The 24,649-nt window shown below is 41.2% G+C and overlaps 1 protein-coding gene across 1 annotated transcript in view; it reads right to left on the reverse strand.

Annotated features, from left to right (window-relative positions):
- The window catches only part of ppil2 (peptidylprolyl isomerase (cyclophilin)-like 2), a 162,562-nt gene that overhangs the window by 28,486 nt on the left and 109,427 nt on the right, over window positions 1-24,649 (reverse strand). The window lies entirely within an intron of this gene.

The raw sequence follows: 24,649 nt of genomic DNA on the forward strand, positions 1-24,649 counted from the left end.
AGAGACAAACAGTATTATTTTGTGTAAGGAACGAAGACCATAAGAGTAACAATAAAATAAATATGGATAAGAAAGATTACAATGGAGAGCTTGGCCCCCTGGAGAGCAAACGCACCTATGATCAAATGACCCACGATTCACCATTACATCAGTTCATGCTCTATAGCTCTGTTAGTAAATTTACACATACAACAGATCAGTGCTCACCGAATGGATTTCATAAAATTGTTTTGTTACACTTTTCACTTATCAGGCTTTTGGCATTTTGGCCTTCAACAGTCAGAGTATTGAGTATAGAAGTTGAGAAGTCAAGTTGCAGTTGTATAAGACGTTGGTGAGACCGCATATGCCCAGAGAATATTGTGTTCAGTTCTGGGCACCATGTTATAGGAAAGATATTGTCAAGTCTGAAGGGGTTCAGAAAAGATTTGCGAGGATGTTGCCAGGGCTAGAGGGTGTGAGCTATAGGGAGAGGTTGAGTAGGCTGGGTCTCTATCCCATGGTGCACAGGAGGATGAGAGGATATCTTATAGAGGTGTACAAAATCATGAGAGGAATAGATGCGCAGAGTCTCTCGTCCAGAGTAGAGGAATCGAGGATTAGAGGACATAGGTTCAAGGTGGAAAAGATTTAATAGGAATCCAAGGTGTAACCTTTTCACACAAAGGGTGGTGGGTGAATGGAACAAGCTGCCAGTGGAGGTAGTTGAGGCTGGAACTATCCCATTGTTTAAGGGACACTTAGAGGGGTACATGAACAGGACAGGTTTGGAGGGATATGGACCAAGCACAAGCAACTAGGATTAGTGTAGCTGGGACTTTGTTGGCTGGTGTCGGCAAGTTGGGCTTAGGGGCCTGTTTCCACACTATATAACTATAGACAACACTGTAAATCCAAAAACATTGAATATGTTTTCAGTAAGAATGGACATTGCAGGAAAATCACCATATATCTCTGATATTTACAACATACTGTATAGTAATTGATAACTCTACAGGAAATCATGCAGGATTTGTTTAGTTTAGCCCAGTGTAGTTTATGGTCACGTATACCGAGGTAGAGTGGAACGCTTTTGTTGCATGCTAACCAGTCAGTGGAAAGGCAATACATGATTACAATCGAGCCATTTACAGTGTATATATACACGATAAGGGAATAATGTTGAGTGCAAGGTAATCCCAGTAAAGTCTGATCAAAGATAGTCTGATGGTCACCAATGAAGTAGATAGTAGTTCAGGACTGCTCTCTAGTTGTGGGAGGATGATACAGTTGCCTGATAACAGCTGGGAGGAAACTGTCCCTGAATCTGGACGTGTGCGTTTTCACACTTCCATACCTTCTATTAAGAGTTAGAATAAGAATGTAAGAATAAGAATAAGAATACACTTCTATTGAAAGTTGTGTCGTATTTCCATTAGACCACTAATCAGGACCGATCATTCTGTTTGGGTTATAAGGCTGATCTTCTACAACAACAAATGTACAAACTTACAAACTGCTGATGTCACATCCTGACATAGAGACAGGGTTGTAACATTTCCAAGCACTCTACCCCCAAAATAGGTATAATTCCAGCAAGTCTTGTTATAGGACGAAGAGATGGGAAGTTGCTCCAGACTACAATGGATGTTTTTCTCCTTCAACAACTATTTATTATAATTTGTGCTGGAACCTAGAATATAAAGCATGAAACTACTCTAGCCCAACAAAAATAAGTCAGTATCTGGGCTGCCAGCATTCATTACTCAGCACTGTGCAAAATATTTGGTTTCCTGTCCAGAAAAGTTGGCAGAGGTAAAACGGGAAAAAAACACATTTGTCATAACTCACCATAGGAAGCACTGGGACACTACTTAAACATATAGAAAGCATAGTAGGAAGAGTCTCAGCAACCTAACATGCAAAAGGACTAAAGGTTGCTGAATTCCTACAGAATTTGAGTGTCAGAAACCACAAAAGATCAATGGTTTAATGCTATTCCTCAACCATGAGACTATAATTATAATACACCATACTGTGAACAATTTCAAAATCATGTATGTGATGATAACTATCATAAAATAAAATGGAATGAAGTACAGATGTGCCAATAAGCATGATACATCCTCACATCCTAACCGAGCACTGGGTTACATTCAACACTTCTCAGTTTCTGCATTATCTGGTGTACATTCCTGTTTTCTTTCTCTCCGGCATTCCAATCTAATATGATGCAATATGAAAGCTGGAAAGAGAGAGAGATGGGGGATGGACTAAATAATCACATGGATTGATATTCAATAATTGATTAAATAAATCATGAGAATGGAGTGCATTGATGAAAGCCTGTAACAAGTGATATAGATAGAAATACCATTTTCCAAGAATAAGTAGTACAAGTGTAAAACAATGCAGTCTGAGAATTGATTAAATGTATCTCAGAAGCAGAAGAGAAACACAATTTCCATTCACAACATGTACATAAAACAAGGGCCTATTCCTCCACTCCTCACGAAATTATGCAAATTGTTGATATATTCAACAGACACATGACGGAATAATTGTTTATAAGTTCCATTGTCAGGAGTCATTGAGGAAGATTAATGGGAAATATTGTGTGATGTATGTATATTATAGGTAGAAACAAAGCTGAAGCCACTTTCACTGAATTGACAAATTACAATCTGTGGTGTTTTGGACAAAAGGACCCAAACATTTCGAGAATAATCAGCTCTCATCTTGTAATGCTTCGCACCCAATTTCAAGGTACATTCACAAATTGATATCAGAACATACAGTGCCCTCCATAATGTTTGGGACAAAGACCCATCATTTATTTATTTGTCTCTGCACTCCTCAATTTGAGATTTGTAATAGAGAAAAAAAAATCACATGTGGTTAAAGTGCACACTGTCAGATTTTAATAAAGGCCATTTTTATATATTTTGGTTTCACCATGTAGAAATTACAACAGTGTTTATACATAGTACCCCCCATTTCAGGGCACCATAATGTTTGGGACATGTGGCTTCATAGGTGTTCGTAATTGCTCCGGTGTGTTTAATTGCCTCCTTAAAGCAGGTATAAGAGAGATCTCAGCACCTAGTCTTTCCTCCAGTCTTTCCATCACACTTGGAAACCTTTATTGCTGTTTATCAGCATGAGGACCAAAGTTGTGCCAGTGAAAGTCAAATAAACCATTATGAGACTGAGAAACAAGAATAAAACTGTTAGAGACATCAGCCAAAACTGCTGATGGTGTTTGGCACATGAATTCTGAGTAAAGATAGCACTGGTGCTTACTAATCACAAAAACGAATGCTTCAAAACCCATCCACAGCTGATGGCAGTTCAATTCTCTCTAAAGCAAACAAAGAAAAATCCCAAACACCTACCCGCAGATCAGCAACCCTCTTCAACAGTCAGGTTTTTTGTCAACGATAGCTGTCCATAGAAGACTTTCTGAACAGAAATACAGAGGCTGCGCCAAGTGCAATCTACATAAGCCACAAAAATAGGATTGCCAGCATACAGTTTGCCATAAGTACTTAAAAGAGCAAACAGTTCTGGGCCAGCCTCCAGAAGATGAAGCATAAGCTAATCAGAGTGATGGCAAGAGCAAAGTATGGAGGAGAGAAGGAACTGCCCAATATCCAAAGCATACCACCTCATCTGTGAAACACGGTGTGTGGAGGTGTTATGACCTGGGCATGTATGGCTGCTGAAGGTACTGGCTCACTTATTGTCATTGATGATACAAATGCTGATGGTAGTTGCATAATGAATTCTGAGTAGACACATCCTATCTGCTCAACTTCAAACAAATGCTTCAAAACTCATAGGCTGGCAGTTCATTCTACAGCAAGACAATGATCCCAAACATACTGCTAAAGCAACAACAAAAGAGTTTTTCAAAGATAAAAAGTGGTCAATTCTTGAGTGGCCAAGTCAATCACATAACCTGAACCCAATTGAGCATACCTTTTATATGCTGAAGAGAAAACTGTAGGGGGCCAGCCTCCAAAACAAGCATAAGCTAAAGACGGCTGCACTACACACTATAGGGGCAATAATGTGAGCACTGCAGCGGGTTAGCATATTGCAGTATTACTTCTGGGAATTAGAGGCAAATCCAGCCTAGATGGAAGGAATCTCAAAGTATCCCTTTTTTTTAGTTGTACGATCTTAAATTTATTATCAAGAGGTTTCCCAATTTTGTTATCTAATTTCCCTCCTGGGAAATGGCGCAATGGGCTAAGTGTTCGGCTGGCAACCTGAAGGTGGTCGGTTCGAATCCTGCTTGGAGTGTGTACTGTCGTTGTGTCCTTGGGCAAGACACTTCACCTACCTTTGCCTGGGACTAGAGACGGAAATTAGCTGCTGATTAGCTACAATCTCGCATATTTACATGCAAAATGTTAATTAATATGCATTGTCCCTATAAACAAAACATTATTTATTTATTATTATTTATATATGGGACCAATCTTTCATTTTGCAGACTATACATACAAATTTGGGTAAAATGACAAACATTTTAATACAACAATTGGTTCAAAGTGAAAATCTTATGTTTGCTGACATCAGTTTCTGTGTACAGACTAAGTAGAAGGGGATTTATCCCAAAAGTTTTTGAAGAAAACTTCAAAGCCAAGCTAATTCTGAACATCAGAATTTAAGGTAACCAAATAAACTCCAGACTGTGACACACCACCTGATCCATTTCATTCACTGGGCATAGGCACAATTCATAAAAAAAAACACCATATGCTCGAGAAAGAAAAACTGTTCGAAACTAACTTCAAAATACTCATTAACATTTATTTAAAAGTGCTCAAGCTACACTGGTTGGACACAAAACACAATTATACAATCACAGAATAATTCAATTCATGCCCAGATGCCAAGGGTATTTTGATTCTTTATGAAATATGTAAACATTGGCATGGAAATAAAACTAAAGGGCTAATAAAACTAGCAATGTAAAGCACAATCAATGTTTAGAAAAGTATTAGTTGGGCCTAAAAGCAGATCACCAGGAGTATGGACCTCAGGTGATTACCAAAGAAAAAGTCTGACATAACATTGTTAGCAAAGAAATAATTAAGTTTAAAGTTCAATTGTCAAGTTGGATTAAATGTGACATCAATCTCAAGGCAACTGTACTTCACCAATTCTTCCTGACGCATGCATTCTGATTCATAAAATCTCCAACAAGCATCATTAATTACTAGCCAAAAGCCCAATTTGATTATCCCCAATCACAGTGAAGTCCATAGTGGAGACACTGGTATCGCCGACTCATTATAGGACATTGCTTTTTCTTTTTTATTCTGGATTTTAAATTGTGTGTTGTGTTTTTTTAATATACAAGTTATTATGCTTTGATAAGTGATACACTAAGATTGTATATGTATTTTATGATGTTTTTTATATGCAATGTATTTTTATGTAATGTTGTCCCTTGTCTGGACCTTGAGTCCGAAAATATAGTTTATTATTATTAAATATACTACAGAATACAGTTTTATGCTCTGCACTAGAACCTAGAACAGTACATCACAGGAACAGACCCTTCAGTCCATAATGTCAGTGCTAAACATGATGCCAAATTAAACAAATCTAATCTGCCTACATGTGATCCATATTCCTTTATCAGGTCTCCTCTGATCTTCTGACACTGTAAACAAAATAATCCAGATTTCTCCAACCTCTCCTTATGGCTAATACCCTGTAATCCAGGCAGCATCCTGGCAAACCTTTTCTGCATCTTGGCCAAAGCCTTCACATCCTTCCTGTAATGGGGTAACCAGAACTACACACAATATTCAAATGCGTCTTAACCAAAGTCCTATAAAATACAAAATCAAACATAGAACCTAGAAAAGTAACGGAATAAGCCCCTTAGGTCCACAATGTCCATGCCAAACACAATGCAAGTTAAACTAATCTCCTCTGCCTGCACGTGATCCATATTCCTCCATTCCATACATATTCATGCACCCATCCAAAAACGTCTTAAATGCCGGTATTGTATCTGCCTCCCCCACCAGCCCTGGCAGCGACCACTCCCGGTGTAAATATTTGCCTCGCATATCTCCTTTAAATGTTTTCCCTCTCACCTTAAAGCTATGCCTATCTTTGACATTTCCATTCTGTGGAAAAAGTTTCTATCTATATCCCTCATAATTTTATATAAAAGAACAAAATTCCACGAGGTACAATCGTCTGTGTACGGTGGAAATGGAAATGTTTTTGGAAAGGTTAACTTTTCCCATCCTCCATCACTTTGTTGGACAGAGTATGTTAAATGGTCGCTGGGAAAGAGATAAATGGAAAAATGACAAAGGGAATGTGAGAATTTGTTTTGAGCCGATAAATAGCCAATAACATCTCTATTTTCTCGTAAATTTGACAGATTAAACCCTTCAAGCCACTTAGTCTGCAACATGCCATGAAACTTTCAAAATACATTGACAATTTATAGTCTGGAACTGCTAGAATGATGTCTCTCAAGTTTCTGTTACAAACTGGATCTGGTAAAATAGAGAGGGGCAGCTGTTTCTTGCTTGGACAATTATTTTTTATAGGCGAGTTTCAAGAGTCAAGAGCTTTTAATTGTCATATGTACCACAAACGGAAGAATGAAATTCTTACCGGCTGCAGCTGCCCATGAATGTAAAACCAACAAATAAATATGTAATAATTATGAAGACAATAAATTAATAATCAGTAATACTAGGTAACCATGATAGTGCCAAAACCAAAGTGGGTAGTGCAACTAAAACAAAGTCCATAGTGAATATGAGCAGGAAGGAACTGCAGATGTAGACACCCTTCCTTGGTCATCTGCTGCCAAGAGCGCTGATTTGTTCTGACCTTTTTCTACCTCCAGTTCCCCCCACCCACTCTACATTCAGTCTGAAGAAAGGTTCCGACCTGAAACGTCACCCATCCTTTTTCTCCAGATGTGCTGCCTGGCCCACTGAGTTACTCCAGCACGTTGTGCCTATCGTCCATAGTGAATATAGCTGCTGAGGTAGTGGTTAATGTTGTGCAGTGTTCAAGAACTTGTTGGTTGCTGGGAAGAAGCTGTCCTTCAACCTGCAGTTCACTATGTTCAGGCTCCTGTACCTTCTTCCAGATGATAGTTGCAGAATATGAGGTACATGACCTGGGTGGTGTGGGTCTTTGATGACAATAGCTGCCTTTTTAGGGTGGTTTATCTGTTGATCCTGTTGATAGTGGGGAGGTTGGTAACCTGATGGCAACATCTACCACTTCTACAGCCTCCTAGTACCCAGGCATTTGGGTTACAGAACCAGGGTATGATGAAGACAGGGAGATCAAAAAAGGGGAGAGAGATGTCAGAGACAGTCTGTGAATTTGGGGGCAGGGTGGAAGTTAGTGGTAAAGTTAATGAAATCAATGAGACCCTATACCTCCTCCCTCTCCTCCATCCAGGGACCCCAGCAGTTTTCCAGGTGAGAAAAACTTCGATTGGATGCAGGAAGATCTGCCCGATGTTGGGGAAACCAGGACAAGGGGTCACAGCTTAAGGATACAGGGGAAATCCTTTACAGCAGAGATGAGGAGAACTTTTTTCACAGAGAGTGGTGAATCTCTGAACTCTCTGCCACAGGGGTTGAGGCCAGTTCATTGGTGGAAGTTAGAGGGAGTTAGATGTGGCCCTTAATGGGAAGAGGGTCAGGAGGGATACTATACCTCAGCCATGATCCCGGTGCAGGCTCGAAGGGCCAGGGATACCCACCTAATTTCTATGTTTCTATGTTTCTATCTCCTGCATCCGGTGTTCCCAACAGAGAACATATCCCTGTATTTATTTTTTGCTCACTCCCGATATCATGTTATAATCATGCAAATAAGGAAGATATTCAACATCAACTGCCTCTGAGGTTCAGCTGCCCATAATGTAAATTGCCCAATTTCCTTCTCTACTAACAATAATTTTATATTTGAATTTGCAATAGACCACGAATTGGGCAGGTTTTGTTCTGTGACTCAAAAGGAAAAACTATGTTTATTGTATAATAGCATTCTCTTGAAACGTAAAGGCCTGGTCACATAACTGCTCAATGTACTTTCAGGTAATGGACAGCATGGGGATTTGGAGAGATGCTAGTACGACTTTCTCTCTCAGCAACCTTACACTGATTCTTTTTGAATCTTTGAATAATCAAGATGGAACTTGTTTCGGAACTCATGCATTCTACCAAATGAACACCACTCGCACAAATCAACATTTATGTGAACATTTGTGAAATGACAACACCTTGGCCAGCCTGACAGCAATAATGATGTCTTTAGTTTTTTTCCTTTAATGAAGTGGCAAGTTGATGGGATTTGGGACACATGGATCCTTGTCAATTCTGTGAGAAAGCTTTATGCTTTCACCAGATGATGTGTTGTTGCTGTGGAGAAAATGACGGTGCTTTGTCTCTCGAAAATGATGCAGTTGTCACTTGCTTGATGCATTTATAAATTATAGATTGGCTGATTTAACATATAAAGATCTCGCCATGTAATTGCTCAAAGCAGTTACAAGATATGGATGGTGATGGCAAGGCTAGCATTTGTTACTCATCCCTAATTACACTTGTAAAATTGGTGCCAAATCTTCTCGTTAAACTGCTTTGATGTGTCCGAATGCAAGTAGTCAAATTCTAACTCGTGCAGCAATAGTTAAAGTAGGATTCCTTGTGTCCTTTCTGTGCCTTGTCCTTATCAGCCAAGAGCAGGGTACATCTGACAGCTCTTTTTAAAAGATGGTAAGAAAAACAGCCTTTTTGAATATGCCAATTGGTATATTAAAAATCTGAGGTATTACTGAATCCTTGCACAATGTTTCAGCTGTCAGTGTGGTTGTATCTGACCGTCCCTTCAAATACTTCTACCGTACAACCAAATCCCAGAGAGCTGTGGGAACCTGAAAGGAATATGTAGCAACAGCAGCCATTTGCTGCAACCACAAATGATACAATAAGTGACAATCTGGGCAAAACTTTGGATAAAAACAGAATATCATTTTACAACATTCACATCTTCCACAAATTAGTGCCACATGCAACTAAATATCACTGTTCAAATCTGCACTTCTGTAACTTGATTTAACAATCCAACTTCATGAAATCAGACCAGTAGATTATGCTCATTTTCTTTGTATAAAGCACATGTGACAAGAGTGGAGCTTCTTATAGAAAGTGAGCTCATATTACTGGCCAGCAACACAGCCACCCATTGCTTTTTACTTCCCTTCACTACAAAATGTAACACAGAAAGTTACCCAATTCAACAGGTACCTTGAGGTCTCCCCATGTTAGGGTCATGATGCCCATTAGTGAAGAGCGTTTGAAGATAGAATTCATGCAAGCAGTGAAAATATTTACATTCATATTTTTAATTAAGAAGCAAATGGTTATTGGCAATTTACAAATCTATGCAACAGTGACATCTAATGGCAGGTCACTACAGTATAATTTTACCCCAATTTTTTTCTGCTTTAATATTTTGAACTATGTTAGACTGACATCAATGATAAGAGGAAAACTGGAGAATATTATGAAGGGTGAGAAAATAGAACACTTGGAAAATGTCAAATGGAATTAGACAAACGTTTATGTCCATTTATGAAAGGGGAATCATGTTTAGTAGTGACTGAAGAACACAGTTCCAGTGACGAGGATTGCACAGAGTTGGTTAGGTAAGTTTCCTTGGTGTTGGTAGGCAGGGCACTGTTCATGGATGTCCCTAAACAAATATGTCACAGTAGTTACCAACTTCACAAGGAAATGACTGAAGCTGTGCCTTCATTCAAGATCATCCAAGTGTTCCATCACCAGAAGACTTGGATGAACCATAAAGCCTGCAAACTACCGACGACCAGATCTTAGGTATTCAAGTCTACCAATTAAGGGTCATAGAGGAAATCATTTGGAAGTCATGTAAAAGGTATTTGCATGTTTGTACAGGTACAGAGATAGGAAAGGTTTAGACTCGGATACGGGCCAAATAGGGGCAGGCGGGACTAGACACCTTGATCGGCATGGACAAGTTGAGCCAAAGGACCTGTTTACATGCTGTAAAACTCTATGACTCAATTCCAGGTAGGACTTTCATAAGGCTATCAGACAAGCAAAGAGACACTTTTGGCCAAAACCGTAGGTTGAGATGGATGATCTGCAGTTGTGTCAGTGCTTGCGTGCCATAACCTCCTACCAGGTAAGAGCAAGGAAAGTTCATAGAGTTGCCATTCAATGTGGAAACAGGCCCTTCGGCCCATCTTGCCCACACCGACCAACATGTCCCATTGACATGAGTCTCACCTGTCTGCATTTGGCCCATATTATTCTAAACTTGTCCTATCCATGTACCTGTCATACGTTTCTTAAATGTTGCGATAGTACCTGACAGTACCTGACGCAACTACCTCCTCATTCCATACACCCACCACCCTTTGTGTAAAGGTTACTCCTCAGGTTCCTATTACATTTTCCCCCCCTCACTTTAAACCTATGCCTTCTGGTTCTCAATTCCCCTATTCTGGGCAAGAGACTCTGTGCGTCTACTCGATCATGATTTTGTACACTTCCACAAGATCACCCCTCATCCTCCTGCGCTTCAAGGAATAGAGCCTGCTCAACCTCTCCCTAGTCTATGAGAATGAAACATCGATCCTGGACAAGCTCAAAGCTTTGTGTCCTCTGCATCCATGTAGAACTTGTAGATTTCTTCAACTTTACTACTAATACCCACCCAGCCCTCAATTCACTTGGACTATCTGTGACATCTCACGCCTTTTTTGATCTCTCTGATTCCAGCACGGGACAGACTATTACTGCCATCAGCCACAAACCCACTGACTCCCACAGTTACCTTGGCTACACCTTCTCCATTTTACCTCTTGCAAAGATGCCATCCCTTACTCTCAATTTCTCCATCTCCACTGCATCTGCTCCCAAGACGAGGCTTTCACTCGAGGACATCCAAAATGGATTCCCCACTGCAGTTTGAGAAAAATCCGTTACTCATGTCTCCTGTGTCCCTCAGTTCTGCTCTCGCTTCCTCTACTTCAAGACATAACAAGGATAGGGATCCCTGGTCTTCACCCTGCATCTCACTACCATCTACATCCACATCATTCTCCGATATTTCTGCCATCTCCACTATGATCCGCACACCATTTTGTCCTCCCCACCCCCTTTTCTGCTTTCTGCAGAGACCACCCCTCAGCAACTCCTGATTCGCTCATCCCTTCCCACCCAACCTGCCCCCTCCCCAGGAGCTTTTCACTGAAACTGCAGGAGACGTAACACCTGTCCCTGCACCTCCGCTCTCACTTATACCCAGGGAACATAGCAGCACTTCCGCATGAGACAGAGGTTCACTTACACCTCTTCAAATTTTGTCTACTTCAATCGGCACTTCCAACATGGTCTCCTTTCAGCGACACCAAGCACAGGCTAGGTGATTATTTTTTTTGAACAGTTGCATTCTGTGCACCAAGGCCTGCTGGATCTCCCAGTTACTAACCATTTTAACTTTCGTTCACATTTCCCAACCCCTTGTCCTCCTCTATTGTCGGAGTGAGGCTACAAGCAAATTGGAGTAATAGCATCACATATTCCACTGATGTAGCATACAACGCAAGGTATGTATTACAACCTACTCTTAAGTAATATACCACCCCTGCCCCTCACCATTCGGTGCGCACCTGTTACTCCTACTATGTCCCACACACCCAGTCATTCCTTGTACATTCATCTTCCACCCCTTAAGTTTCTTACTTCCCTTTTATACCACCTCTCAACCCTGTCCCGGTCGCCTTCCAACTATATCCTTACCTCTGGTTTTACATTTCACTCCTCTCTTCTCTCCTTATCTGACACACTTCTGTCTCCTTTGTCACTGACTCAACCCATCTGTTAATCCAACCTTCCCTCACCTGTATCCACTTATCACTGGTGAGGCTTTGCCCTGCTCCCACCTTTTTTTCCCCAGTTTTCTCCCCCCTACTACAATCAGTCTGAAGAAGTGTCCCAACCCAAAACATTGCCGGTTCATTTTCTCCACAGTTTATTGCCTGACACTTTGAGATTCTCCAGCACTTTTTTTATGTTGCAAGTACAATGTTAAAGCAAATAGTAGAAACAAGGAACTGCAAATTCTGGATTACAAAAGAAAAGACGCAAAGTGCTGGAGTAATTCAGCATCCCTGGATAATATGGATAGATGATGTTTCGGGTCAGGACAACTCTTTAAAAGATAGACTTAAGAAAGTATTTCAAGGGAAAATTCGCACAGGAGTAAGAATGTCTTGCTACAATTATGCAGGACGTTTGTGAGGCCATGCCAGGAGCACTGTGTGCAATCTTGGTCTCCTTACCCAAGAAAAGCCATACTAATTGAGAAAATACACTGCGGTTCACCAAACTGTGGTGAGGCATTGCTGTGAGGAGAGAAAGGTTAGGTCAACTGGGTTTGTATTCACTGGAGTTCAGAAGAATTACAGAGGATCTAACTGAAACGTACAAAATTCTGACATGGTTACACAGACTAATAATGTAGGGAGGATGTTTCTCTTGGCTAGGTGTCTAGAATGAGGAGTCACAGTCACTGGACTCAGATTACAGGCCAAGAGATTTGGAGCTGCGTTAAAGAGAAATCTCTCCTTTCATTAGGTGTTGGACTTCTGACACAGAGCCAAGTCATCAAATGTATTTAAGGAGGAAATGGATAACATTCTTGACATAAAAGGAATCAAGGGGTATGGGGAGGGAATGAGAATATGGCATTAGTTTAATGATTAGACATTATGGTATTAAACAGTGGTGGTGGATGAAATGGCCAAATAGTTTACTCCCGGTCTTATTTTTCATGTTTTTGAATCTGAATATACATTCAATGACATCCATTGAAAAGGATAACCTTTCACCCAGAAACCCCAGGCTTCTAATTTGCGGAAAACTTCACTGGTTGAATTATGCAGACAGACCTAAAGAAGAATTAACTTCTAAGTAAAGTCTCACATTGGCAACAGTAAATGTTAAATTTTACAACAAACAGAGTACACATTCTTCTGAACCTCAGCAATCGTACAAACTTTCAATTAGTGATTGTTGTTTGCTACATCCCCAAACAGCGAACAGAAAAAATGGTGGACATAACTTCGGGTAACTTATAGGTACATGAGCAAACTCTTAACAGACTAACTTCATTTTGCTGTTCAAATTAATTGTTTTACAATAAAATAACTCATGACTAAAGAATTATTCATGACCAATGTGTACTATTGCCAGTGGATTATGGAAGCGAGGAGTAACTCCATTATACTTGCCTGAATCCAGTGCAGTACTATGTTGAGAATCTAAGATACTAATCAATGGTTTAATACTTAGCGACACAAGGAACTGCAGACGATGGAATCTTGTGCATAACCCAATACGCAGGAGCAACTCAGCAAGTATTTGTGAAGGGAATGAATAGACGGCGTTTCAGATCAGACCCTTCCTCAGACTGCAGATGACTGAAGAACTGGCCTGACCCAAAAGATTACCCATCCATTGCCTCCACAAATACTGCCAGACCCACCGAGTTACTCCAGCACTTAAGTCTTTCGTTTAATATTTATAGATACCTCTGGTGAAAAATGATAAGGATCACAACACCAATATACCAGGCAAGGAATGTAAATGAAACACCGTTTGCATAATAGGCTGTCACCTTGTAGAGTTCTTCCATAAAGTAAATATGCAAATGAAGGCCAATTGCTTTCTAGTGCCTTAAGGCAATTTATGCAAACAATTTTCTGACATAATCACTATATTTGCCTTTTATTTTGCACAAATAGTTCAATGCATTTATATTTTCTAACCTATTTAATCCTCCTTCAGAAGCTGCACATCTTTGCACTCTTTCTTCACTTTTCATATTTTTTCACTGAATCAAATTGTCCCCTCAAAACCCACTCTTGCACCCCAATGGTTGGTCACAGTACAGAAGGAACAGCCAATGCCAGAACCTAGAGTGTTGGTACAGCTTTGAGCTTTTTAGTCGATTCGTTGATTTGTTGTTTGGCATTGTTTAAGCAAGTGCCATTCGCCTCAAATTTTTCTCAACCTTATTTTTCACCATAACATAAGAAATGGGAGCAAGAAAAAGGCCGGATGACTCCTCAAATGTGCTCCCTTTCAAGAAAATCATGGCAGATCTGATCTCAACCTCAGTAGTTTTATCAATGCCCCCGTTGATGAAAAATGCACATCTCTCAGCCTTGAACGTATTCAGTCATCCAGCTTCCCCATATGTTTGGGCTGAATAATGCCAATGATTCATGGCTTAGAGAGGAGAGATTCCTCCTCATCTCTGTCTTAAATGGCCAAACCATTCTATAACAGTGCCCTTATTTCTAGATCACATCATGGAGAAAACATGCCCTCAGCACTTGCCCTATCAAGCCCATTCAGAATCTTATCTGCTTCTGATGAACACCTCTCGTTTTCCTAAACTTGAATGTTTCCTAACCCGATTCCACGCAAGCTTTCTTGATAAATCTAACCTTCATCTCACGTATCAACCCAGTGAATCTCCTCAGGAATGCGTTAATTCAGAAGATTATACGTTTGGTTGCTTCTCAACTTGTGTTCAGTCACTACCACTATAACTGACCCATCCATCATAAGATTCTAACCTGTTCTGGCAGTCTCTCCAGATCTGATTGTTCCCTTTAGGCTGATTCATTTACAAGTCAGACCACTTTGTGCGAAGCTCCTGAATGTGAGCAATTAATTAAAGTAAGAAGGGATATGTAAGCATTTATCCAGAACCTTTTGCAATCTAAGGAGGGGGTTTGAAGTAACAGATGATTAAATACTTGTGAAGTGTGGTCACTGTTGTCATGTACAAAATGCAGCAGGGAATTACAACACAGTAAGATGCCAGAAACAATGGTAAAATAAATGACCGCGTAACTGATTTTGATGATGTTGATTGATGGTTAAATACTGGCTGCACACCTAACATCTTCAAATCCGTGTACGACATCTGATAAAAAGTGCAAATGAGAAACAGCAGGAGGCCCAAACATAAAATAATCCCATTAACTCATTGCAATAAGAAATGGCCTGTCAGAACATCTCTGGCATGATTCCGCCCCACTCTTCAGCTTATTTCCAATAGTGTAATTATAAACTTCTGCTAAACTTCAACCACCACTTACTGATACAGATCACAGGATTATATTAACTTAAATAGTCCAATGAAATGCTAGTGTCCAGGGCGGCCCCCACTGATTGCATTTCCCCATCATTACTGTCAGTAATGTTGGGATTTCCAAACGTAAAAGTTGCAAATCACCAAGTACTGGTTTAAATTAGCAGGCTAGGCAGCATCTGTGAATGGAATAAGCCACAAGGAACTGCAAATGCTGGAATCTTGAGCAACAGACTGGAGGAATGCTGAATTCCTCCAACACTTTGTTTTGCTCAAGATTTGAGCATTTACAGTTCCTTGTGTGTTCATGAAAGTCCCAAAACTAATATTAGCTCTTTGCAGTTATTTTTCCACATGCTCAAAACCTACGTAGTTCCTCATTGAATGGGTATGGGAGTGTGAAACTGGGGAAATACACCATCAGTTTGAGCATCTTGCGCTTCTGAATTTGTCACTGGAATAGCTTCATCCATCTATAATATCGTGTCAGCTTGATGGTTTTAACCTCCTCCTTGCTGTTTTCTGTCTTCCATATCATTTTGTCTATGTTCCCGCTCTCTAACTGCTTTGACCAGATGGCCCTATTTATAGCTTATCCCCAGTTTTACTCCAGATACCACTCACCGCCCTCCAGCAGACTAATAATCGTTTCTAACCTCTTTCCAGCATTTCCTATTTTTATTATTATTTTAACTTCAAACGCATGGCAATGGCTGAGTCCTAAATTGAATAATTGCTCATTTTTCTTTAATTGCTTGGGTTTCTTTGAAATCAGAATTGTACATTGGCAAGCAAGTTTAATTTGCTTTGATAGATGATGTAACTGGGTGCATCAGGCACATTGGGAGGACTAAATAGTAACTTGGGTAGAACATGGACACACTTTAGTAAATTATGCTGGAGTTATCAATGAGCAATCCATTTTTCAGAACACAGTGGCCTAAAATCTGCGACAAGTTGCTCACTGCTGATGTAACAGGAATTTTGTCTTTGTGCTTCAGTAATTTCCCTTTTTTTCAAGTATGTATTTTATTATTCTCACTAGTACATCTTATCATCCACATTCCAATTATGGCTGTTTACGTATAGGGATAAGTTCTGACTAATACAGGGCAAATGACGTTATGCCATCTTCATGTCACTTGCATCATTCACAACTGCCTACGTGGAGTTTGATGCCTTAAGGGCCTGTCCTACTTGGGCGACCTAATCCGCGAGTCTAGAAGACTGTCTTCGACCTTCAAGCTCGAGGGCACTCTCCTCGAAAGTCTCGAGCTGGATCGACCGGTCGCGTTGAAACCGCAAGCTGCATTGACCAAACCGCGAGCTGCATCTACTGACCGACTGCGCGCGCACACACGCGCGCACACACACACACACACACGCACACACACACACACACACACACACACACATCGCGAAGGTGGGGGCCAGGGAAAGCGGAGTAGCGCGGTCTGCGCGATGAAGAAGAAGGTTAACGGCTGCCACAGTGTATGGTAAGCCCTTTAGAGAGCGCGGGGGGAGAGAAGAGGGGAGAAGGAGAGAGAAGGGGGAGAGAAGGGGGAGAGAGGGGGGAGAAGGAGTGGAGACACTTTTTAGAAGTATAATAAAGTTTAGTGGGCATATATTTAGTGGACAAGCTTTTCCCTTTGAGAATAGGGAAGATTCAAACAAGAGGACATGACTTCAGAATTAAGGGACAGAAGTTTAGGGGTAATATGAGGGGGAACTTCTTTACGCAGAGAGTGGTGGCGGTGTGGAATGAGCTCCCAGTGGAAGTGGTGGAGGCAGGTTCATTAGTATCATTTAAAAATAAATTGGATAGGCATATGGATGAGAAGGGAATGGAGGGTTATGGTACGAATGCAGGCAGGTGGGACTAAGGGGAAAAAATTTGTTCGGCATGGACTTGTAGGGCCGAGATGGCATGTTTCCGTGCTGTAATTGTTATATGGTTATATGGTTATTACCTACTGGTAGGTTTTCCTATGAAACTCCAATGAGCCAATCAAAATGTCTGGTCAGCGAAGGAGATTGCCTACGGCTGCCCTCGACTGCCTGTAACTACATAGCGACCTCACTCCATTACTAGTTAAAAAGTCCCATGCCGACCAAATTTTACTCGCGGAAAATTTTTCAATATGCTGAAACATTTTCCGCGACGTACCTGAGGCCAAGAGTATTTGGGAACTTCCCTCGAGCATGAAGGAGAGTTACAGTGACCTCATAGGACCTCCTAGGACCTCAAGTCGACAATGCTGTGAGGTTGAGTCGAGGGCAAACTCTTCTAAACTCGCAGATTAGGTCGCCCAAGTGGGACAGGCCCTTTAAACTGTTGTGCTGTTTGTGGAAAAAAGATACTCAGTATCTTTAGAGAGGGATTTAAATCAATAGAGCTTAAGGAATATCAATATATTTTGTAAGTATGACATGTCCTGAGGGAACTTAGATATAGAAAAGACATAGAAAAATAGGTGCAGGAGGAGGCCATTCGGCCCTTCGAGCCAACACCGCCATTCATTGTGATCATGGCTGATCGTCCCCAATATAGACATAGAACTTGGTGGTGACTATATTTGCCTGCTCTTCATAACTTTCTAGCTGGTAGTTGTGAGTTTGTGAGTTGCCAAGAAAGAAGTTTAAGTGAGTTTCTTAGCTACACATTGTAAATTGTACAGACTGTGACCACGGTGTGCCAAAGGTGAAGGGGGTTAATATTTAGGATGATGTGAGAAGGTGCCAAAATAAACAGACTGCTGTGTCCTGGGTAGCATCGAGCTTCTTGAAAGTTGCTGGAGTAACAAACATTGAAATAGTTATTGGACTGGTAACAACTCAGGAGGATACCTTCCAGCTTTTCAAATCTAAGCCGACTTTCCACAATAACAGTCCAGCAGGTCACCGTAGACTAGCAATATTTTGTTCTTTCCAATACTATTCCCTTTTGAATTCTGTCTCCGCTACCCAGTCTGGCAACACACTTCAGTTGCTAACTACTCGATGGAAAAACAAGTTATTAATCACATCACCTCTGGTTCTTTTGCCAGTCACCTTAAATCTATCTCTTTTCCTCCAATTCTTGAACGTTTGTCAAAGGCAACGGTTTCTTTTTTCAAAAATTAGAACAACTACTGAAGGAACTTAGGGGATCAGGGAGCATCTATGGAGGGAAAAGGACTGTTGATATTTTGGATCAACACCCTCCATCTGAACTGCTAGATTTTCCCCGAATGTAGGACACTCCAAGTCTGATCTTGTTTTGTAGCTACTGCATTTACCTACCCAGTCCAATAATGTTTCAGTAAATTGAGGACCCCAGTTTGGATGAAGGGTCTCACCCAGTGTTTCCACTTTGAAGGAAATTACCCGAAATTCGGGAAATTCTTGTTGTCTTCGGGTAATTTTAGGGAAATTGAATAATTTCGGGAAATCTCCGCATCCGGCCCGCGAAGGGGTGTAAAGGTAATACACACAGCACTGCCGGTTTGGTGAGGGATGGAGAGAGGGAGAGAGGGAGAGTAGTGACAGAGGGAGGGAGGGAGGGAGAGAGAGGGAGGGAGAGAGGGAGGGAGGGAGGGAGGGAGGGAGAGGAGGAGGGAGGGAGGGAGAGAGGGAGGGAGGGAGGGAGGGAGAGGGAGGGAGGGAGAGAAGAGGGAGGGAGAGAGGGAGGGAGAGAGGGAGAGAGAGGGAGGGAGGGAGGGAGGGAGGGAGGGAGAGAGGGAGGGAGGGAGGGAGGGAGAGGAGGGAGGGAGAGAGGGAGGGAGGGAGGGAGAGGGAGGGAGGGAGGGAGAGAGGGCAGGGAAGGAGAGAGGGGGGGGAGAGAGAGAGAGGGAGAGGGAGAGGGGGAGGGAGGGAGGGAGGGGGGGAGGGAGGGAGGGAGGGGGGAGGGAGGGAGGGAGGGAGGGATAGATAGGGAGGGAGGAGCAGAGACTGAGACACATGAGAGCAGGATGAAAAAACGAAGACAACGAAAGCTGTTGGAGGCAACGAGACCTGCCTTCCATAACACGGTACGTGAGTAACAGAAGCAGGCAGATACAGTGTAGTTACATAGATCTGTTTTGCCTCGTTCTTCTTTGTGTTGTTAACGTGTGCCCGCCAAAAAAAACAACAAATAGCACGCAGGAAGCATTTTTGAAAATTTCGGGAAATACCATCAAATTGCAGGAAATTTGGGATTCTATTTAAGGATTTTGTTTTGAGGTGTGGAAGCACTGGTCTCAGCTATGGTAGAGGGGAAGCTACCATCCATGACTCATAGACTGCAATTACATTCAGGGTCAAACAATAACATGGATAAAACAACAACTATGTGCACTTCAGCTTCTGAGCTTCAGCTTATCGAACACACAGGGTTTGTTTAAAATTTACTGCATCCTAACAGAAGGAGATCAGCTGGATTTAGGATTGATTCATCTTCCACAGCAGCTGGTAGCTAGTGGTCACCACAGAATCAGTAAACAGCAGAACTGTTTCCCATGATCCAGGCACTGAACGCACACACAGACCACACTATGGAACCTGGCTCTGACCACAATATTCCCTGGATATCAATGTAGCCTGAAGAAGGGTCTCAACCCGAAACGTCACCTAACTCCTTTTTCTCCAGATATGCTGCCTGACATGCTGAGTAACACAAGCTTTCTGTGTCTATTATCAATGTAGCTGTTACTTTAACCACAGCATAAAAGGAAGATGTATTTTTGGGATATTTGTTAAGTATAAACATAATAAATAACAAAAAGAAACACCCATTCTGGCCCCAGCACCAGAGAAGCTCAAACTGAAGAACACATCTTTAATAACAAATATTTCAGGGGGCCAACATAGAAATGGATCTATGTCAAGTGCTGGTTATGAATCTGTGCTTGGTTAAATTTCCTTGAGGCTGGCAGAAATATAAATATATTGTCAATCTTCCAGAAATCATGTCATTAGCCTTCACCTCAATTTTTCATTCTGGGGCTATAAATGCTGCTAGCGAGGCCATATTTTATTTTCTTTCCCAAGATCTTTTGAAAGGTTGAGGGCTTGACTGCAGTCTCCATGCTGGAAATACTCCCATGACACTCGTTAAATTAAAATTATTCAGTTCAGACGTGGCAACTATCAAGCAAGACCAATATTCTTGAATCTGCTCCCCATGGTTTACTAAGTGGTTACAGGATTGGGAGCCGTGGCAGTGTACTCTGTTATTAGTGGCCATGCTAGATGCTTAAGATGGTGGATGGACAACTGATTAAACATTTTGTCCTGCATCGTGTCATATTTCTTGAATTCTGTTGCAGCTATTCCATCCAGGAGTGTGAAAAATATTCCATCGCTCATTTGGCTCATCTTGGAAGACACGAAGAGCCTTTGGGGAGTTTCAAGCTCAGCTGTTTAGCAAAGTATATCGAGCCTCTGATCAGCTCCACTACTTTTGGCATTTATGTTCAGTTGAATTACTGGTTAATGTCAACTGCCAGAACATTGATGGTGATGATTCCCAGATAGCCACTGACACCCGAATTTGTTGATTACTCACTCATTAAAGAAGAAATTAAAAGTTTGTAAAATGAAAAAAGGTTTTGTTGGATATTTTATTTCTTCCCTCTTATTGAAATGTATTTTAGAAATAATATTACTAAATTTGTATTTCTGACCAGATCTTTAGCTCAACAGGTTTTTTGGCAGACATGTTATTCACTGAATTGCAATTGAGTTCTGTTGATGAAAGGCACATTGCTTTCAGAAAGATAGAACTGCCATATGGCTCGGGTCATCAAAGGGAAGTACACAAATGTTTCAAAGGCAATATCATAAGAATAGTTGCTAGATTCATTTCAAGTTTTAAAAATAATCCCCGCTTAAATCGCAATGTCTAGATTCTGAGTTTGAGACACCAATGTGCCATTCTGGATCATGCTCCACAGAAAATGTCACACTGTGAGGCTGCAGATACTTATGGCAGCTATGCAAAGTTTTAAAAATGCAACGGAATCACTGAGGCCAAACACAAAAATAAACTGAAATGAGATGGAAATGTACAATAGAACAATTCAACAGAGCAATTAGGTCAGATGGACTAATGCAAGATAATATTTTGAAATCTATACCAATATGGTTAAACACGCTTCTTTCACGACTACTCCAGAGAAGTGGTCCTTATCATTAAACTAAGTGTCCTGCTCTTAAATGTACAAAATATAACTTCCTGTTTTCATTTTAAATCTATGGTTTAAAAGAAAAACTTTTGTATAATAACACTGAAGTATAATAATTCATGCCTGCAGTACATAATTACACCATACAGGTAACCATTGTGGACACAACCCTCCCGATCACTAAAGCAGAATTTTTTCACCACCATTTCAGGAATTGTTTTTAGAATCACAATAAATTGATGGGGCATTTTAATTTCTTCTCATGCGCCTCCTGGTTATTTTAACATCGAAATCAGTGCCTGCCTCAATCCTGCCATTGTTAACATGCTTTCAGGTAACCCAAACCAAAAAGTGTTTCAAACAGATCACACTACAATTCCTGCCAGCTGCTACTCAATTGAATGAAATGCATTCAAACATTTTTCTCAGTCTTTGTAAATTATATCCAACAAAGGGGAAAAGCAGCGTTTTCTGTAAAGTGCCTGGCTACCTGAACGAAGTCCAACCTGATCCTAGAGCATGAATGAATGGAATAGCAGGACTAGGTTATCTGATCCTTCCAACCTGTTCACCGTTCGTCAGATCATTGATGATCTTCCCTCCAGCACCGTTTTCTTGTTCGTTCCCATTACCTTTGATTCCTCCAATAACAAGATTGATCACTATATGTTCTAAATGGTCTACACCTCAAAGTACCCAGACCATATTGGCACGATGGCTCAGCAGCACGGTAGCGCAGCAGTACAGCAGCTGCCTCACAGTGGCAGTGTCCTGACCTTGGGTAATGTCTGTGTGGAGTTTGCACGTTCTCCCCATGACCGCTTTGGTTTCCTCCAGGTGCTCTTGTTTCCTCCCACATCTGAAAGACGCGCAGGTTTGTAGGTTATTGCCGTAGGATGTTGTGGGATAACTAGCGTGAATGGGCGATCAATGGTCAGCGTGGACTCGAAGGGCCTCTTTCCATGCTGTGTTTCTAAAACTAAACCAAACCATATCCTTGACTACTGCTATATAACCATCAGAGCTGAATCCTTGTCAATCCTTGAACACACTTTGGAAAATCTGACTAGTTGGCTGTGATGCTACTCGCTGCTTACAAGCAGAAAGTGAAGAGGGAGGATCTGGTACAGAAAGTCATACAGTGTTGGTCTGAGGAAACAGATGCGATCCTGTGCAACAGCTTTGAGTTGGTGGACAGGTCCATATTCAAGGACTCTGCAGCCAACCTAAATAAACTGCTGTCACAGACTTCATCAGTATGTGGAGGAATGCGTACCAAAGAAGACTACATAAGTGTATCCCAAAAACCATGGCTGATCGGGGAGGTCCGCACCCAAGTAAAGTCATGTGTCTGCAGCATTAAAAACAATCAATTGTGAGCAGTACATGAAAGCTATTGATAACATTTGCAAAGCCATTAAGCTTGCCTTGAGGGAATTCCAGTCCAAGCTGCAGTCCCAAGGTAACAGGGACACCTGTAAACTCTGGCAAAGTTTGTCTGCTATAATGGGCCACACAGTGAAGTCACTCAGTATTGCTGGCATTGTGACTTTTCCTGATGAGCTCAATGCATTCAATGCTTGCTTTGAACAGATGGTCAGTGGAAGGATGTCATCCACCCTGTTAGCCCCAGTTGTACCACAGTCACTAAAGCAGATCTAAGACAGGCCTATCTGAGAGTGAATCTGCAGAAAGCAACTGGCTCAGATGAAGTCTCCAGCATCTGTGTCCTCAGAACCTCAGCATGGACCAACTGGCAGAGGTGTACACAGACACCTTTAACCTTCATTCAGGAGGCCACTATCATCCCGGTGCCAAAGAAAAGCAAGAGAGTGCGCCTTAATGACAACAGTTCAATAGTTCTGACATCCACCACCATGAAGTGCTTTGAGAGGTTGGTCTTTGTATTTATACAGTATATGATCTGTTTGAATGGCCTGCAAAACAAATCTTTTCACTGTACCTCAGCATAGTGACAATCCTTCTCTCCAGAGATGCTGCCTGTCCTGCTGAGTTACTCCAACATTTTGTGTCTATCCTCTGTTTAAACCAGCATCTGCAGTTCCTTCCTGCACTAGAAATTGCAGAGCGTTGCGCATGTCCAATACAGTCTGCCCACCATTGCCTTCATCTAACTTCATGCTACTCCGAGAATGCAGCCGAAAAAATCAACAACCTTTTTCACCCGGTCATTCCCTCTTCTCTCTCTAGTCAGGCATAAGATACAAAAGCTTGAAAACATGATCCAAGAGACTCAGGAACAGTTTCTTCACCTCTGTTATCATACTACTCAATGATCCTCCCATAATGTAAGGGATAGTCCCAATCTTCCAACCTATCGTCATTATGGATGCCGGACATTTTCTATGTAGCTGTATCGCTACAAAGATGTAAATATCAAAATACTTAAATATGTAATCACAATGCACAACTGTAACTTTAAAAAAATACTGAGTGCCAATTAGGTTGGAGATGCATTTATTTGCTTCCTTTCCAGGTAGATTCACATTCGGTAAAATCTCTTCAAACCCTAAGAATATGAAATCTTTACTTTCATATTTCTGCACTTTAAATCAGTTGTTTTCATATTCCTTGGTATGAGGGGCCTCCACAACCACATATTTGGTCAGCCCTGATATAACTCAAAGGATTAGCAACCAAAACGAACTGAGGAATTTAAAAACGGCATCTGTTTTATTTGTAATTGGCATCTAGCAATAAATCATTGAGATGGCGTATTCAGAACAAATTGGGTGAGACAATGCTCACCATACTGGGTAGCTTTTTGGAAAGAGGGCTTCAAAATTCCAATTTAAAATCCACATGATTTAACAATTCTCTGGGCTTGAAAGAATAATAGAACTGTGATCACCTCGAGCCAAAACACCTCCATTACCCAGTCCTACACTTAATACATCGTCCAACACAGTGATTAAGAGCAAATGTCTTGTTTCATAGTTATTATACCTTCAAATCTATTGGGGAGACACTGGCAGTTTATGGTTAAGGAATGATATTAATGTTGTTTGGGAATTATATCTATTAATCTAACTAATGCCAGAATGCAAATGTAGGAAGGGGAGCAGTGACTCATTTTCCTTCTTCTCCTTGATGCTATAATTCAAGTTGAACATTGATATTAAAAAATGGCTAAGGGATAGAAGGAAGTGGAGAAGCTATTGTTACAGAGGACACATGGGAGCAATACTGAGGCATTCCTTGTACTCAAACAGAAATCAAGAAGGAATATTATAATTTGTGTAGTCATATTGGCAAAGAAACAATTCACATACAAA

The sequence above is a fragment of the Leucoraja erinacea genome, chromosome 25 (genome assembly GCF_028641065.1).
Source record: "Leucoraja erinacea ecotype New England chromosome 25, Leri_hhj_1, whole genome shotgun sequence".
Taxonomy (NCBI): domain Eukaryota; kingdom Metazoa; phylum Chordata; class Chondrichthyes; order Rajiformes; family Rajidae; genus Leucoraja; species Leucoraja erinaceus.